Consider the following 14,034-nt stretch of genomic DNA (forward strand, 5'->3'; position numbering starts at 1 on the left):
TGCAATGGGATTAATAACACTTCAGGAGAATCGGGAGTATTTGTGCCAAGAACTTGGAGGGCACTAAATAAGTAGTCACTTGGCTGTATAATTATCTATAGTATACAAAAGGTAAAATTTGCCACTGAGTATCCTGTATTTTTGATAAGATCTACATCCTCCGGTTGGTAAACTACCGCTGTCATAAGCTTGAGGAAACACAAATACTATCGTTGATACACAATCTGTAGACCGGAAGTCCCCTTCTCCAAACTGATAACTTTTCATCATCCCCCTTGAAAGTCGATGTTGCCAGTGAACAATTTACTGAAAACGGAGATGCATGCCATAACTTGTAGAGTTCTGGATTAGTGCCAGGGTTGCAGCTGGATGTCAGGCCACATCTGAGATTCCGGAGAACACAGGGTAGTCAGGCAGAAAGAGCCATGCAAGCAAGGATGACCCCAGTCCTTTCCATAGAGGAGCCCGAAATCTGGATGGGGAAATATCCAGACACAAAAAAGTAAAATGGATTCAACGCCATGCGGCTTGTTTTTATGGTTGTTGCAAGACCCGCATCCACTCTTGTGCCCTCTCAACCTGCTTTCTGCGGAGTCCATATTCTCTTCTCTGTGCTCTCCTGTGTCCTAGAAGACCAGTCAACACCCAGGTCCTTTGGCCTCTGCCGGCCAGCTGGGTCTGGCCAATTGGAAGAACGGATGGAGAGACTGGAGGGCAGGAAGAGAGAGGCATTTAATCTGCACACTCTTCCCATGTCTTGCTGATATTCTCTGGCAGTGGATGCATTCCTATATGGCCAAGATTCCTGTCAGGAGCTCCTGCTTTCACCAGGCTCTGAGAATCCAGTTCCTTCTCCTTCAGGCCTGAGAGGTGATAACAGCATTATTGCTGGTCCCTACATGCCTCTGCATGAAATCTCCTGTCACCCTGATCACACCTCTGCAGGTGGTTCATTTAGTAAATTAATTTTCAATGAGATCCTTGTGAGTGTGCTATCTCACTCCTGCACTGACCCTTGACTGGTATATCACCTTTGGTCAGAATTGGTTCTAGATCAGAATAAGAGCTAACAAGCATTCCTAATCATTGGAACACATGTGTATACTCCTGGGGTACAGTTTTATCTGTCATGAGAGCCACTGGCCGTGAAGTTTTCACAAAGAATTTGGTCAACGACAACTAGAAAGGGGATGATAGACTCTTGCCCTTGGAGCATTTGTATTGGCCTCTGGGCATCACCCCCTGGCTTGAGCGAGTTCCCAGCCAAAGGAAACTGAGAAGGAGGAACCTGGTCCCAAACTAAAAATGCACCTGAAGAGGACAGGTCATGTGATGTAAAGATACCGGCTTAGCTATCTGTTGACTAGATTCTTTCCGCCTGGAGAGTTTTCTGTTTTTGGTGGTGGTTGGTTGGTTTTGTTTTTTGTTTTTTGTTTTTGTTTTTGTTTTTAACTTACCTGGGCTTCTGGGAACCAGGAAAGAATAGGAAGTAAAGAGAGCCATCCTTAGAGACCAAAAATTCTGTTAGACAGCTGCCAGGGCTGGGTCTGAAGACTTTCTCCAGCAGAGGTTTCTACGGTCTGCAATGGGAGCCGTCAGGGGCAGCCTGTCTAAAGACTCCTTAACTAGAGCTTAACAAAAATAAACCTTAATTGTAGACATTTAAATAGGACCATCATAACCTTATTTATTTTCATAATATTCATTCATTTGTTTTGAGAGAGAGAGAGAGAGAGAGAGAGAGAGAGAGAGAATCCCCAAGCAGGCTTTGCACTCTATCTCAAGACCACGAGGTCACGACCTGAGCCAGTTATCAACAGTTGGAGGCTTAACCGACCAAGCCACCCAGGTGCCCCAAGTCCACCATAATTTTGAACACTAGAACAGAACATCTTATTTTTAAATCAGTAATTGTTAGTGTTTGCTCTAGATTCGACTTGGTAACGGTTGGCTTGAACCACATTAGTTTCTCTTGCTTCTCTGTTTTTCCCAAATTAGAAAATGAGGGTGAACTCAGCAATTGAAAGCCTTGAGAAAGGCAGGGTGTGCTTCATGTGTCTTTCAGATAATTCTGGCTATTGGGGTTGAACCCAGGAGTCCCCGTTCTTGTCCACGGAAGACGACTCAGCTACTGAAAGGTGACTACGTTACATTCAGAATCCAGCGGTCACGGAGATTTAGCTTGGGTGGCAATGGTAACTGCTTTTTAATCAACTCTCCATACACTCAGTGCTGGGGCACATCTATGTTCTGTTGAGGAAACTTGATGATATTTCTAAGTATGTCCAGTAACACATGATTGACTGGTTCTTCCAATCGAATTTGTGCAGTAAAAAGTAAATCTCTTGACAATGAAATAAGTTAGAAGACAATCAGTTCTGTTTAGAAATCCTAACAGTCTTGTGCTTAACACTATGGTTGTTTGGTTCTGAAGCATTAGATTATGTTACTCAGAATCTTGGTATCCCTTTGGTATTATTAGTCACCTGATGAAATAATTTTAGAAAATCTTCTCTTTGCTGCTATCGGATACTCATGTGAGTACCCTTCCCACACAGTCAGCATATTGTCATATGGATGTGTACATCATGCTGAAAAGGCATACCTTCAGAAGCAAAATTTGATTGTATGTTCAATTTTAATTATTTTCTCCATCACCGAATCCAGATTCGGAGACCTGGTAATGACTTTCAGCTGTTTTCTCTAATTAATGTGGTAAGTGGATTGCCGTCTTTGGGCAGCCTCTCTTGCTCACGTGCAATGCCTTTCCTTGTTGATCAGATAGCTGTGACTACGTCACTTACGAAGCAAATGCTATTTCCAGATTATATCGTGTTTCTTAAAATAACCACTACTTAGGGGCGCCTGGGTGGCTCAGTCGGTTAAGCTTCCGACTTCGGCTCAGGTCACGATCTCGCGGTCCGTGAGTTCGAGCCCCGCGTCGGGCTCTGGGCTGATGGCTCAGAGCCTGGAGCCTGCTTCCCATTCTGTGTCTCCCTCTCTCTCTGCCCCTCCCCCGTTCATGCTCTGTCTCTCTCGGTCTCAAAAATAAATAAAACCTTAAAAAAAAAATTAAAAAAAAATAACCACTACTTAAACGAAAAGCCAATTGTTTTCTCAAGCTGCGATATAAAAATATCTGTTAGCACGTAAGAGAGTAATTGAACGTCCATATTGTATGCCACTGATATAATATCCAATAGTCATATTAAAGAATACCACCAACTGATCATCCTACTTTCTCTCTAAAGTAGTTTTCAGGAAGCATGCAGATTTTACAACTTCTTAGCAATATTCTCACTTGATTCTAGCTCTGTACCTTTCCATGAAGCCATTTGACACTGAAAGCATTATTTTGCACTGTTCTGGAAACGTTACATGGAATACAAGAAGGTTCAATATACTTGGAAAATAACAAGAAGTCTTTGCTGAATTTACATTTCTCACTGACGCAGGTTCGTAATTGACAACACTCTGAGGGAAAATAGATTGAGTCTCTAATAAAGCCTTATTTTCAATATTTGTTATTGATTCCACTTATGTTTAGCGGATAACTTTTGAGACAGTTTATTTTTATGACATTGTGGTACAATCCAATACAATAGAAAAATAAAACAAATTCAACAAATAAATACAGCACTGAATCTTTAACAATTAGTTAAGACAAACTCTACCCTAACGGTACATTAGTGAAGATAAACTGACCTGATCAGACCTGACAACTTCTGTTAAACCTTTAAAAATGTAACACCAGAGGATATGTGTAAAAAATCATGATTAATATACATTTCGTATTTGTGAAAAGTATACAAAATATTCTAACATGTTTTCCACTAAAACCACCAAACTGCCAACAGACTACTTCCTATTCAAATGTGTGTGTTTACTATTCAGCAGTGTGTTTCCAACAGCTTTTAGAGAGACTTCTAGAAAGATGGCATCTGTTTTATTCATCAATATGTCCTTGGTGCTTAGCACAATGTCTGACACATAGTAAGTGCTTAATAAATAACATTTCCATGATAACTAAATAAATGTGAAGTGGCACGAATCTGAGAATACAGTGTGATTGATGGTGTCTAAAATGAGGGCTTCCCACAACTTGATTCTCATGTGAGTGATTGGCTTGGACCGAGTGGGCTTGATGGATTCCGTAGGGTTTGTTATTGGGTTGCCGGCCCTGGGGTTCCCCGGATATGCATATGATTACCTGTGGCTTTTGAAAGACCTGTTAAAGAGGAGCTCCCTGAGAAATTTTACTCAGCGCTATTGGTGAAATATTATCAATGTCATTGAATACCGTGAAATTAAATCTTTAGAATCGTAAAGGACAGCGACAGTTTCGAGGGCTGGGTGGAAAATTACACACACGTACCATACGGTAAAACACATACTAGAGAGTAAAAGTTTTTCTGCCACTCCTCACCACACACACACCCAATATTCAGTGATGGAAGAGGGACAGTAGCCACATAAAGCTTCTATTTGAAAAGGGAACAATGGAAGACATTCAACAGTTTCTGGTGTGCAGGGTTCCTATGGTGCAGACATTATAAAGTTTCCTGAACCGGCAGTCGGGAAGTTCCCTAATTAGACTCCATTTTCCATTTATCTCTGTAGCTCCAGGTTCTGACCTCAGAAGGGGGAGGGTTTTTCTTCATTATGCTCCATGGCTACATCCGAAGTGGGCATTAGGAAATATGTCCTCCTGAAGGTGGTGCAGTTCTGGGATCACGTTCCTGCGTATGCAACAGTGGCAACTCAAGTCTACTTTAATTTTGAACAAAGCCATTTTTAGTTTCAGCTTTTGGTGCTTTTAGGCGATACATTTCCTGCAAAAACTTAATAGGCTTCTGATGTTTGCTTCTAGTTAGTTCCATGCACCAATATCTACATATAGTGTTCCCCTAGATTTACTTCTCAAATCTGCCCTACTTTATTACATCTTTTAACCCCACAACACTTCTCTCTGTACTTAGTGGTAGCCACTTTGAAACTACATACTTATGAAACCATGACCTCAATTTGACATTGGCCACAGGACTGGGATTCAAAAAGCTCTTGTCTCTCCAGGGTATTTCCCCCTCTTATTTCCTGAATCTGGGAACAGTAGGATGTTAAATTCTTTAAAGTCTCGAAGTTCTAGGCTTTCTCTAGTTCTCTTTTATTTCTGCTTACAAAACGGCCATTTGTCTTGTGATCTTTTCTTTTTCTTATGCCATCTTGCCAAATACATTTAATAGTAGCCAATAATCACTAAGAGTTGAATCTTTCCAAATATACCTCCTTCTAAATGCCTATAAAGAGTGGAGTGCCTAGTTTCAATGTGCTCATAATCTAATTGGAGAAATAGTATATATATATATATATATATATATATATATATATATATATATATATGTCTGTGTGTGTGTGTTTGTATAAAGGCAAGTATAATTTAAAATGGTAATTTCAATTTGTACTGCATGCCTAGTGATTGATTCAGAAATTAAGTTTTATTCCACTTCAAAGAAAGTAATGGTCACCATCTCAATTCAAATAATGGGAATCTTTGCAGATTTTTGAGGGAAAGAGCAACAGAATCTTAAAAGAGTTTTTAGAAGACTTCGGTATAACTAAGCCTATGTATGTTAGATTGAAAATGTGATATGGGCAGTTTCTAAATTTATACTATGTCCCTCCTGGGGCTTTAGCGCTGTTTTGAAAGGATGTTGGAATTAAGAATATCAACAGTACTTTACAGAGATGATCCAAGCAATGATTGGATTTCTCATTTAATTTCTCATTAGCTCAGAAATGTCAGTGTGCTAAGGAAAAAAAATATATACGGCATTCCTACACCCTGCATGTGTTTATAAATATCTACTGATACTTTAAGTTGAGCATTGAAAATAATTCACTAAATGATAGCTGTAATGAAGTGTGAAATAAATTATCATCTTTGTTGGCGACAACGATTATTGTGTTGGGCAAAAGACATATTTATCACATGGCCTTGACAGCACAGACCTGCTACGACAAGGGAACCGGAAAACAAACAATCGAGAAACCAAACGTATGAAATTAATTAGCTATTTAAATCCATGTGGTGGTTATGACTCAGACACCTGCCACCAAGGTCAGAGGGTTTTTTTTAAGGCCATTCGTATTCTCAGACTGTAGCTGAAGGATTTGGTCTAACCATACTGACTTTCAGCTGCTTCCTAGGATCTGAGGAGGATACAATGAGTGGTTTAAGGGATTTTCTTACCCTTAAAAGGTTTTCTTAGGACGGTGTGTCCCAATTGTGACCACCATGGTGATTTGGCCAGATTCATTTCCAGCTCATCAAAAGTGTTGCCCTATGTTAGCTTATGATCAAAATTCAATTATTCTGGGGTAAACATTATCATACCATCTTCAGGAAATTTCTGGTAATCATTTCACATGACATTAGTTCACCCCTCCCAGCACACCCTCTCACCAAAAACACATTCTTACTCTGAAGCATGAAGTTTTTGCATCACATAAGTAATATTCTGACATTTTGCAAAACCATTTTTTGAAATTGTTTATTGTTTTGGTGCATTTCTCTTCATATTAATTTTAGTACACGCTAAATTTATAATATGTGTATAATTAAGAAGACCATACACTATTCAAAGTACAATATGTGTGTCGCCCATGTGTATTTTAGCTGAAATTAACTGAGAACTGGGCTGCCATTATGTATTTGGGGACACTTACTACATGCTGAGTCTTTAGTAAAAATTAATTACAATTTATTACGATAAGTCTCAGTTAAGTTGCATATAGTTTTCATTTTAAGAATAATGAGGTAGGAAGATTTAGGTGCACCACAATTGCTCTTAGGGAGAGTCTTGCCTTTGTTTGGGGAAATGCTTTAATATATAATTGATGTAAGTATAAGAGTACTTTCCTTCTTCCTCACTTAGCCTAGGAGTTGTCTCACACCAAGATGCCAGAACATGGCTAACCTGTTCTGCAGAATAGAAGTAAAATAAGGGGGGCGGAGCGCCTGGGTGGCTCAGCCAGTTAAGCATCAGACTTCCGTTCAGGTGATGATCTCGTGGCTCCTGGGTTGAGTCCCATGTCGGGCTCTGTGCTGACAGCTCAGAGCCTGGAGCTTGCTTCAGATTCTGTGTCTCCCTCATTCGTTGCCCCTCCTCTGCTCAAGCTGTGTCTCTCTCTGTCTCTCAAAAATAAATACATGTTAAAAAAAGGAGGAGGAGGAGGGGGAGGAGAAATATAATGGGTAGTTCCAGAGGGAAATCCAGAATAGGAAAGTAAGAAACCAGGAAGCTGGGTCTGATATGGAAAAAAGAGGCTAGAGCAGAGTTTCTCAATCTTAGAACTAGTAATATTTTGAGTTGGATAATTTTTGTTTGGGAGGGCCTCCCTGCGCACTGTGATATTCAGTAGTGCCCTTGGTCTCTACCCACTAGATACCAGTAACACAGTCCAAAAATGTCTCCAGAATCTGCCAGAGTTCCCCCGAGATGGCAATTCTGTCCCAGTTGAGAACCACTGGACTAAATGGAGGTGTCCTAAATGGCAGGCTGGCCATAATAGGACTGGGAATGAACATGAATGTTTTAAGTTTTTTTGTTTTTTGGTTTTTGTTTTAAAATCTCTGTGTTGGCCTTTAAGAGAGCCTCAAAATACTATACCTTTCTTTCCAAAAGCTGAATTCAAAAGCAATTAGGAGTTAAGCTTAGGAACCTGGCAGATGGATCCCAAAACATTAGTTGAATAGTGATAAAAGCTGGATTAAATTACGTATACTAGTTGTGAAATAACTGAATCATGGGGTAGGCATATTTTTAGATCTGTGGAGTCTACCAAAATCTCTCCAAAGTGGTTGTATAATTTTACATCTGCGTTAGCCATGAACGAGGGCTGAAGTTTCTCCACGTCCTCACCAAGCTGCCATTCTCTTTGCTATTAAAATTTAGCTACTGTGGGGTGTACAGTGATATTTCGTCGTGTTTGTGCATTTCCCTGGTGACTAATAATGTTGAGAATCTTTTCATATGGTTTCTAGCCATTCGGATATTCCCTTTTGTAAAGGGCCTGTTCAAGACTTTTGCCCTTTCAACCCCCATGACTTATTTATTTTATAACCGAAGACTGTACCTCCTAAACCTCTTCACCTATTTGGTCCATCCCCCAACCTCCTCCCCTCTGGTAGCCATCTGTTCTCTGTATGTATATGTCTGTTTCTGTTTTATTTTGTTTCTTCATTTGTTTTGTGTTTTAGATTCCACATATAAGTGAAATCATAAAAAAAGACTTTTCCCTTTTTATTAAAAGACTGGCGTCTTTCCCTTTTGTTTTTAATTGATCTGAAGGAGTACTTTATGTATGCTGTATACAAGTCCTTTCTTAGTATATGTGCTAACAATATCTTCTCTCAACTGATGGCTTGCTACACGGGCTTCATAGTTAATGCAAGGTTTTTAAAATTTTTTTGAAATAACAATTTGTAGGATTTCTGTTATTTGTTTGATGGTTTAGAAATCTTTAAGAAAGCTTTGCTACTCCCAAATCATTAATATATTCATTTTATTATGTGTTCGTCTAGAACAGAGGTCAGCCAATTATAGCCTATGGGCCAAATCCAACCCACCACCTATTTTTATATGAACCATGACCTAAGATTGGTTTCTACATTTTTTAACAGTTTCAAAAATATCAAAAGAAAAACATATCAATGACACATGAAAGTTCGATGAATTTCAAATTTCAGTGTCCATAAATATCAGTGCAACATAGAAATGCTTATCTATTTGCATACTATCTTTGCCTGTCTCCATCAACATCAACATCAGAGGTGAATAATTACAACAGATACTACATGGCCCCCAAAGCCTCTATGCCTGATCCTTTACAGAAAAAGCTTGCAATCCCACTTGCAGAAAACCGATTTCTTTAGTGGTCACATTCAGGTATATGAACCCTCTTGGACAAATTTTGTGAGATAGAGGTTAAGGTTCATTTCTTATCCTTATAGATATCTCACTACATTGTCATTGATTCATTTTTTGAAATACTTGTTTTCCCTCACTGAATTTCAATAGAATTTTTGTTATAAATCAAGTGATAATATATGTGTATGTATATATATAATGGACTCACTAATACACATATTGACATATACACATATATCATCAGTAGTACATACAATATGTGACATATTGTAAAATAGTATATATATCACACAGATGTATCATCTTATATAGTTAATGATTCTGGACTCTATTCTGGTGCATTGACTTATTTCTTGTTCTTTTTTTTTTAATTAAAAAAAATTTTTTTTTAACATTTATTTATTTTTGAGACAGAGAGAGACAGAGCATGAACGGGGGAGGGGCAGAGAGAGAGGGAGACACAGAATGGGAAGCAGGCTCCAGGCTCTGAGCCGTCAGCCCAGAGCCCGACGCGGGGCTCGAACTCACGGACCGCGAGATCGTGACCTGAGTTGAAGTCGGACGATTAACCAACTGAGCCACCCAGGCGCCCCGACTTATTTCTTGTTCTTATATGAATACTATACTACCTTAATGACTAGCTTTATAGAAAGACTTAAATCTGGTAGGGTAAACCCTCCCCTGTTCTTTGTGTTTAAAATTATCGTGGCTATTTTAGGTTCTTTGCATTTCCATATAAATTTTAGAATATACTTGTCAGTTTCTAGAGAAAAATCCTGAAAAAAAATAGTTTGGACCCATAGATTAATTTGGGGAAAATCAGTGTCTCAAAAATACTGAGTAGTCCAATTCATAAATAAGATGAAAATCTCCACTTATTTAAGTCTTCCATAACTTTGCTCTGCAATGTTTAATAATTTCAGGTGTAGAAACTTTGTACATGTTTTGATATGTTTATTTCCAGTATTTGAAGTTTTTGTGCTACTATGAATAGTACTATTTTAAAATTTCATTTCCTGATCATTTGCTGCCAGTAGATATAAGTAATTTTTTGTATACTAACTTTATATCATGCAATGTTGCTAAATTCACATAGTGGTTCTAACTGTTTGCTTGTAATATGGCTTTTTCTTATTACTCTAAGCTCATAGCATAATATTGAACAGAACTGGTGATAATTGTCCCACCTTAGAGAAAGAGCGTTAACACACACCATTAAATGGAATGTTACCTGGGGGCATCAGGGTGGCTCAGTCACTTGGGTGTCCGACTTTGGCTCAGGTCATGATCTCACGGTTTGTGAGTTCAACCCCCACATCGGGTTCTTCACTGATGGTGTGGAGGCTGCTTGGCATTCTTCTGCCCCTCCTCTACTTGCCCTCTCTCTCTCTCTCTCTCTCAAAGTGGATAAATAAACTTTTAAAAAGTGGGATATTTGCTGAAGAGGTTTTGTAGGTCCTTTACCGAAATGATAAAGTTCTTTTTTATTCCTGGTTTGCAGTGGCTTTTGACTAAGAATGAGTGGTGAATTTTATCGAATGCTCATTCCACATAAAGATAATATTTTTCCTTTATTCTGTTAATATGGTAAATTATATTGGGTTTTTTTTTCATCTTAATTGGCCCCTGTATACCTGGAATAAACTCCACTAGGTTTGATTTGCTAAGGTTTTCCTTGGGATTTTTGTATCTATATCAATAAGGGATAGATTTAATCCAAACCATAGCGGTAAATAACATTAAATGAAAGTGGGTTAACCACTGCAATGAAGACAGACTGGCTGATTGGCTAAAAATACAAGTTTCTGTTTTCTTTTCTTTTTTTTTTTTAATGTTTATTTTTGAGATATAGAGACAGAATATGAGCAGGGGAGGAGCAGAGAGAGAGAGGGAGACAAAGAATCCAAAGCAGGCTCCAGGCTCCGAGCTGTCAGCACAGAGCCGGACGCAGGGCTCGAGCCCACGAACCATAAGATCATGAGCTGAGCTGGAGTCAGACGCTTAACCGACTGAGCCACCCAGGCGCCCCAACACAAGTTTCTATTTTCAAGGGACAGACATTCTTGGATATACTCACAGAATAGTCTGTTCCTTCCACCACAAAGAACCAAGGATTTAACCACCTCAGCAAATATAGGTCAATTTAAGTTATCTCGAAAACGAGTTCTTTATTTAGCAAAATACATGATTCAGCTATGCTTCTTTTTTTTTTTTAATTTTTTTTAACGTTTATTTATTTTTGAGACAGAGAGAGACAGATCATGAATGGGGGAGGGTCAGAGAGAGGGAGACACAGAATCTGAAGCAGGCTCCCGGCTCCGAGCCGTCAGCACAGAGCCTGACGCGGGGCTCGAACTCACGGACTACGAGATCATGACCTGAGCCGAAGTCGGCTGCTCAACCGACTGAGCCACCCAGGCGCCCCTCAACTATGCTTCTTCTATCCTGTAGATGAAAGTAACTCTCCTTGGGTCCCATGGTTCTCCGAATCTTCCCGTGTCCCATCCCAGCGTACTCTGCTTCTTCCCAATCTGAACTTGTAAGTTTATGCTCCATAAGGAGTCAGCATCCCAGCCTGCAGGAGGCCTGTCCGGCCCTTGTGCACACAGGTTTACGTTTCCCTCAGTGCCTTTGCCTACACGATGCTAAATAATCTGATCACGTGTGTGACATCAAACCGTGTTCCTCCTGAACTTAAAAGGCTACTTCCAACTCCATCTTCATGATCAAAACATCCCTGTTAAGTTCAGGCATAACTGATGTCCATAAATATCCTTTTAATTGACTACCTGAGATACTGAACAGGGGACATATCGTCTCTAGCCTGTGTCCTACTGTGACTGCTGTCTAGTAGCACCTGTCTTAGGTCCATTTGAATTGTGTTTACTCCACAGAATTATCACAGGGTTAGGAAAAGTTATGGTACCATAGCTTTCAATATTCAGAACTAATGCATTCGCTTTAGTGCTGAGTAAAAAGCCAAAGTGGTATCTAAAGACATATACATGGAATCATTTAAAATACACTTTGAGAGGTGCCTGGGTGGCTCAGTCGGTTAAGTGACCGGCTTCAGTTCAGGTCATGATCTCACGATTTGTGAGTTCGAGCCCCGCTCGGGCTCTGTGCTGACAGCTCAGAGCCTGGAGCCTGCCTCGGATTCTGGGTCTCCCTCTCTCTCTGCCCCTCCATTGCTCATGCGCTCTCTCGCTCGCTCGCTCTCTCTCAAAAAGAAATAAACAGTAAAAAATAAAATATTTTTTGAATAGAAGAATAGGAGAAAATAGTTGAATAGAAGAAAATAGTTTATGGATGTTGCCAGTGGTTACTTTAAATGGTGGGATTAGATGACTGTTCTTTCCCTTTTTTTACTTTTGTGCATTTTCCCCTGGTTTTCGTAATAGGCTTATTTTATCTTTAAATCCCCATAAAGTGTTCACTATTAACAAGCTGGATAGTGTATGTGTGTATTGGGTTGGGTCTGTGTAAGCGTATAGGTCCGTGTGCCTTGAATCTGTAGGTTTCTATATTTGTGTGTTTGTGGGGTTTTTTAAAAAATTTTTTAGCATTTATTCATTTTTGATACAGAGAGAGACACAGAACGTTGAGTGGAGGGAGGGGCAGAGAGAGAGGGAGACACAGAATCCAAAGCAGGCTCCAGGCTCCAAACTGTTCATCACAGAGCTGAACGCAGGGTTCAAACCCACAGACTGTGAGATCATGACCTGAGCTGAAGTCGGATGCTAAGTGACTGAGCCACCCAGGAGCCCCTGTGACTTTGTTTTCTAAATTTGCTTTATGCTAATTACATGACCTTGAAAAGAGTTATTTAATCTCTCTCTGCCTCAGTTTTTCCTTCTATAGAAGTCGGTATAACAATACTATTCCTTTCAAAAAGATATAAAAAAATTCAATGAGCTAATGTTTGAAAAGCACTGATAAGAGTACCAGACAGATAGAAAACGCTCAGTAAATGTTAGCTTTTACTATTGGTCTTATTACAATATTGTTATCAGATAGTAGGGCAGTTTATAGATAGGTATGTAGGTAGGTAGACAAATAGACTCCAAGTAAACTGAATAAAACATTAACCATTGTTAACACTCACTGGTGGGATTATAGGAAATTATTTTCCTTCTGTATATAACTTTTGATTATTGCCACAATAAAAATCTATTATTCTATATTTAGGAAAAAATATTTCAAAATGGGAGAAGCTCCCTTTTTTTGAGTAGTTCTCTTTTCCTTGAAATGAAATATCGTATTTCGTTTGCCTGAAATGATATAATAGCTCTAAGAGACACATTTTAAGACCTAGATGCTAAAATGCAGGGGAAATACCGTAGATGGAGATTTCTTCTCTGTTTTCTGCAGCTGCATTCTTAGGAGATAGTTACCTTCTGGATGAACTATTTTAACTTCTTGATTTATTAGGTCGGTAAGAACGACATACTCTTCCTCTGATACTTGCAAAAGCAAAAAGAGGCTTGTCTTCAATATAATACACCTACTAAACACAAAGTTGTGTGTCCAAACTGCAGAAATGCATTAAATAATCACAGACATATGGAAACTCAGGAAGATGCCACTAGAGTGCTAGTACTGGTTTGATCCGGAAATAATTAAAAAAAAATTTTTTTTAAGTTAATTTATTTTGAGAGAGAGAAAGAACCAGCAGGGGAGGGACAGAGAGAGAAGGGGACAGAAGATCCGACACAGGCTCTGTGCTGACAGCAGAGAGCCCGATGTGGGGCTCAAACTCACGAACTGTGAGATCATGACCTGAGCCAAAGTCAGATGCTCGACCCAGTGAGCCACCCAGGTGCCCGGTCCTGAAATAATTATTGTCTCTGGAGCCATATCGGACAGAACCAGAGACGGGAGGTGCGTACCGTGTTTATTCCAGAGAGCAGACTGGATTCAGCAATTGGGTTCCTCAGGGCGCCTGGGTGGCCCAGTCAGGGAAGCATCCAACTCTTGACTTTGGCTCAGGTCATGATCTTACCGTAGGTGAGTTCAAGCCCCACATTAGACCCCAAGATCACAGCGTGGAGTCTGCTTGGGATGTTCTCTCTCCCTCTCTCTCTCTCTCTCTCTGTCTCTCTCC

This window comes from Panthera onca, chromosome B2, assembly GCF_046562875.1.
Source record: "Panthera onca isolate mPanOnc1 chromosome B2, mPanOnc1 haplotype 2, whole genome shotgun sequence".
NCBI lineage: Eukaryota > Metazoa > Chordata > Mammalia > Carnivora > Felidae > Panthera > Panthera onca.